Source organism: Triticum urartu, chromosome 7A (assembly GCF_056163025.1).
Source record: "Triticum urartu cultivar PI428250 chromosome 7A, HENAU_Tu73, whole genome shotgun sequence".
Lineage (NCBI taxonomy): Eukaryota > Viridiplantae > Streptophyta > Magnoliopsida > Poales > Poaceae > Triticum > Triticum urartu.
In genome coordinates, this window is record NC_141879.1 from 96,329,243 (window position 1) to 96,335,242 (window position 6,000).

The window sequence follows — 6,000 nt, forward strand, 5'->3', positions numbered from 1 at the left end:
ATAGTCAAGTAAGTTTTTTGGAGACCCGTGTCAGGTCTAAAACACCATCTACTCCCTCCGTCCTCAAGTAAGTGGATGTTTAGCATTCGAGATTTGTCCAAAAAAGAGTGTACTTCTATCTTCCCAATGCACCTTGAAGTACAAAAAAAATGCTACCCTCCCATCACACAGGAATCAAACCTAATAACATTTAACACATGGTCTCCTCATTTTCTACATGCGCTTAGCTCATTAGAGGTGGGGGAATTAAAGAGGAGAGAGATAGTGGTCGGCACCTTTCCAATGCATTTTCTACTCCACTCCATAATCTGTCTTAAAATTTCTATGTGTCGACTTAATTGAGGACGGAGGGAGCATCTACTAGTGGAGGGATTATCAAGAAAATTGTCTTATAACAAAAGCTTATTAGAAATCACTCAAAAGGCAATGGAAAGGTAGCAACATTTACATGGCATGAGTCTAACATTTTTCGCAAATTAGTTGCACATTGATGGCCAATAAAACAAGCTAGTTATCAAAAATTTCCAATATTTGAAGCATGGTGGTATGCATATAATTACTTACCAGGGCGAAAAGTTCCTCGTGGAAGGAGGGCCATGACAAAAGCAGAAAAAGAAAGAACTACAATACTCATTATCTCTAGACATAGAATCAACCATTCAGTTGCTGCAAAATTATAGAAATATGGACTTGCATTCTTGTCAACAAGATCCAAATTGTTAGCGAAGAATCGATCTTCTTCCTCAAAGGCCCTTATTTTTATAGCCCCTGAAATTGATTCACCTAAGTGATTTGCTAGGGCAGATTTGGTAGTACCATTGATCCGCATCAATTCCTTGGCCGAGGCTAGATAGTACCCCTGCATGACCAAATATAACAGGTTTCAGAAAATGAGAACTTTGAATGCAAAACTGCATGCTCATTCACTCTCGGTCAAAACATCACTTGGTGAATGAATTCAAATAATTATATATATGAGGCTTACAATAAAGAAACATAGTTTAGCCACAGAGAAATAACTTCATACCAATTACCTGCAACCTAATTGCTAAAACTATCATTGGAATGGATACAAATAGAACTTGCCATGTAACAATAGCCAATACCACTAGATTGATATATGCATTTAAGCTGGCACCGAGGCTAAACATGAAGGCAAATGGAACATCGAGGTCAACGATACTCAAATCAGAAGAGACCTGCATTAGAAGAAAAAGGGAACGAGTTAATCTATCCTGAGAAGAATCTTTTGGTGTAAAACAGAACAAAAAAATAGTTGTATTTGCCATTGGTTTAAGAATTTTTACCCGGCTAAGAACCCGTCCTAGAGGAGTAGAATCAAAAAAGGACATTGATGCACGGAACAACGAATTGAGTAACTCAAAAAATAAGGATCTTGATGTCTGAATCCCAAGAACAACACCTGATAAAGATCTTGATAGAAGAAAAATATCGAGCTAACTCCGATAATGATGTACACAGAAATTAACTTCAGTGTAGTAACATGAGGATTTTGGACATTGGCAGCCATCCATGAATTTTGTGATATTTGTCCAGCAATGAAAATCATGTGAGAAATGATGCAAAAGGATAAATACAGGAATCCTTTGTTCTGGCGCAAGTAAAGCATATAAGGCTTAACACCTGCATCCCCTATTCCCCTTTCCTCTTTCTTTATCAGTTGATCCGCCAACGATGGCTTCACAAACTCTGTATGAATGTCATCTGTCTCCTTTATTGATACTTCCTTAGATCTTTGAGGGGATATATTGCTATTAAGATCTGAAACACCAATAGTATGTTTATGGGCATTTAGAAGGCCTTTAAATTCTTCACAATCAGCCAATAGATCATGATAAGGTGCAGACTGAATGACCTCTCCGTCTGACATTAACTGACAAAAACATCATTGTGTTAGATGACATCAACAAATAAATCAAGCTAATTACAGATAATATAAATCACAGGGGCACAAATATCATCAGATGGTGACATCAAGTGGACAGAGGTACCAAAATGGAGTCAAATACAGGTAGAAAATCCACTTGGTGTGTCACCAAAAGAACAGTCTTGTCTGATAGAGAACTCACGACATATTCCTGTTACAAAGAGATGTGTAAAACAGTTCACACTCTAATAGTAATACAGTCTGCATACACTGTTTCATCAACAGCGCTGAAAGGATCATCAAGAAGATAGATGTCTGCATTTTGGTATAGTGCATGAGCAAGCTGAATGCGCTGCTTCTGACCACCACTAAGATTTACTCCTCTCTCCCCAATTTGTGTGCAATCTCCATATGGCAACATTTCAAGGTCCTTGACCAATGAGCACCTCGCGACTGTGTTGTGGTATCTTTCCCGGTCCATCGGCGATCCAAAGAGGATATTGTCTTGCACAGTTCCTGTTTGGATCCATGCATTCTGAGAAATACATGCTATTTTCGCACATATTTGGATCTGGAATGTTTATCCAAAGTTCAAGAGTTTGAAATGAAGTTCTTATGAAAAAAATGAACTTTAATTCATATATGCAACATTGTCGAGCATAATTTTCAACAACTTTGCAAACTGAACATGATGTTGTTTGTCAACTGGCTATGTTTCTTCATGTCTAAATGTCTCAATTCTGAATATGACAGATATTTCACTAGACAATGAACTTCTAATAAAACATACCGTGCCTTCAGTTCTGGGGACCTCTCCGAGTACAGCAGCCAAAAGCGTCGACTTACCTGAACCTACCTCTCCACATATTGCTATTTTTTCTCCAGCTTTGGCTACCAGATTTATAATCTTTAGAGTTGGTTTTGATGTATTCTCTTCCCAAGAGAAGCTACAGGAATTCATCGCTATAGGATAATCAGTGCCACTATTGTATTTCTTCCTAACTTGTCCATTTAGCTCAGGTGCATCAAGGAACTTTGATATCCGAGTGAAAGAAACCTTAGCTTGTATCACAACAGCAATAACATTCGGCATCAATATAACAGGGTCTTGCACAAGACGTAGAGTTGCCACAAAGGTGAAGACATTGCTAGCATCAAGAGGTATTTCCAAAAGATAGCATGTTACAAAGGTCGCCGCTGAAACCAAAATAGGAGATGACCAGAATAGGAAACCTTTGTAGGTCCTCCTAAGCTAGAATGCAGACAACCACTTGTACTCAACCTCCCTCAATCCCTCGATGACCTTCCTGAAGTGAGCTTCCCATGCATAAAGTTTCAAGATCTTCATATGAACTAATGACTCAGACATGGCCTTCAATCTCACATCTTGTGCTTCCATAAGTTTACTCTGAAATTTGTGTTGCGGTCGGGCCAATGGAACGCTGCACAGTATAGTGATAATAATGACAACTAAAGATGAAATCATTGCATCACCAACCGTATTGTATAGAATTGCCAGAGCAATGCAAAGCTGAACACTTGTTGTCCATGTTTGATGGAACCAGTATGGGAATTCCCCAATCCGATACGCATCGACGGTCACATAGTTCATAATTTCTCCAGAAGAGTGCTTCATTTTTGCTGCGTTCGATAGCTTATGTTGTTTCTTATAAATAGCTGCTGACAGGAGTGACCTCACCTGCAGTCCTAATCTCCGAGTGCGGAAATACCATTGTCTCTGTGACAATAATTCACAACACTTGTAGACGAACATTAACGTAGCAAGCACATAGCCTTCGTGTTTATAGGTCCATTTCCCAAGTGAGACATTGATGAATGCTTTGAGAATTATCGGGCCTGTAGACAAGGTGACAACCTTGAGCAAAGAAAAGAAACTTGAGACCAAGATGGCATGCTTGTGAGAAGAAACAATAGTCCAGAAGAATGATGGTGTGTCATGTGACTTCTTGCCATCAGCTTCTCCATGAACATCATGTAATGGTTGCGTGCTCGATCTACGGCGCCTATAAGTGGTATGTCTTTGTCCTCAAGGGGTTTCTTGTAGCCCATCTTCAATAGAGGATTCAACCACCAAAATGAGGTCTTGCTGAAAACCCAGCTTTAGCGAAGGGAGTCGCCTGACTTGCAGAATCAGCTGCCACACCATCTGAAAAAAACAGCTTTAGCATAAGTAGCGGATGTGGTGTACTCCCTACATTCCAAATTATTGAAAGTTCTAGGTTTGTCACAAGTCAAACTTGTTTAAGTTTGACCGAGTTTATAGAAAAATATACCAACATCTATAATACCAAATTAGTTTTGTAAAATTCATCATAAACTATATTTTCATACTATATGTACTTGATGTTGGAGATATTAGCAAATTGTTCGATAAACTTGGTCAAACATAAATAAGTTTGACTTAAGACAAACAACTTCAAGTAATTTTAAACGAAGGTAGTAGCAAGCTATGTAACATGAAGAAGTTGAGGAGAGGATTTACTTGTGAAGGAACCCATATGGGCATGCAATCTCTATTGCTGAATTGCACTTCGAGGTGGATAAGCTCCTGTTGCAGCCCTGCACCAATTATGAACAAGAAACTGTAGTTAGGACAATGAACAGATGCCCTTGTTCATGAAGGAGCAGACAAACAAAAGATACTAAAAATACCGGTTCTGGAGCAAACATCAGGAAGTCTGAATGCTATGAAATTATCTTGAGCGACATACAGAAATTTGAACGCTTGCTCGGAACACAAAGATCACAATGCCTCATTAAAATCAAGGAAACCCAAAGCTGAAGCAGAAACTGTACTCGCTAGTGATCATCAACTGTACCTTGTTGAGCCAGAGGAGAAGAAACTAGAAGAACTGCTTTGTTTGGCTATAAAAGGCCGCACCCATATTCAAGAATTTCCTCGAAGAAAAGAAAGGCCAGATATCCAAAAATAAGTTCCCCAAAACGGCACCCGTTTTCCCTCTTAAGTGATGATGGCAGTGTTGAGTGTTGACCTCTCTAGGCTGCTGCTAGCTGGTGAATAGTAGCACCAAGCTAACAACGTGCCAAATGTTTGGTGTGTACAAGTTTTGTAATCTTCTGTGCGAAAATATTTTGTGATATGTTGAGAATCAAAATTTCTGTAACCAACTCCGGTGACAGCCGGCCATATTAATATACACCGAGTGGCCACCAGATCAATATACTATGCAAAAGAAATCACCTAATGTCACATTTTGTAGATCTGAAGGCCTTTCGCCCTGCTCGCTTTCATAGAAACGAAACAACATCCAAGCCCACTCTTACATCCATCAAAATAAAACCAGCTGAAGCAAGATCCACCACCATCAGCTTAACAGGACATAGGCAGAAATAAATCTGACCATAACAGCGCCGCGTCTTGCCATAGTGGTCATCGGCCCCAGCAAAAGTGTGGTCCTTCGTTTCTTCGTTGCCAACTGAGCTGGGGAGCTTCCACCATCTTTGCTTCCGTAAGGGAGCAGGAACTTTTTGCAGGATCTGCAAGTTCAGTTAGGGACACAACGGTCTCATGCATTTGAGTAACCCCGATGGTCACCGACACATCACCTGTAAACCATACCATGGTAATCAAGCAAAAAAACATGTCATTACATAATTTCCAGGTAGTCGACAACATACCGGCAGTAATCTTATTCAAAGCAGCATTATTGGTATTGTTGAGCCATAGATTCAAAATTAACAAATTCAGAGCATTGAAGCACATTGACAGTTTCTTTCCACACCACTTGTACCACGTGACAACAAGAGAATAGAGGTTGGAAGGTCTCTTTCTCACAACACAACAAACAAGATTCCTCATGCAGGTATATATCACGGGTAAGGAGTTTATTATGGGATAAAAGGCAGACAAAAAACATGTGACAGCCGGGACAAAAAAGCAATGTTTTAAATAGCGGGCTATGACATTTAGCGGCCGCTTCTCCAGGAGCTATGAGAAGCTATAGCGGGCTAAGCCACATTTAGCGGTTTTGCATAAATCATGAAAAAACAAAAAATACTCATACAATTAGCCATCATGTATATTTATAAGAAGTCACAATCTTCTAGTAGTCACTACTTTTGAACCATAT

At 39.5% G+C, this 6,000-nt stretch overlaps 1 pseudogene; it reads right to left on the reverse strand.

Moving 5' to 3' along the window:
* LOC125518398 (ABC transporter C family member 10-like) overlaps window positions 1–5,729 on the reverse strand; it is a 62,379-nt pseudogene extending 56,650 nt beyond the window's left edge.
* Window positions 5,730–6,000: the final 271 nt, after the last annotated feature.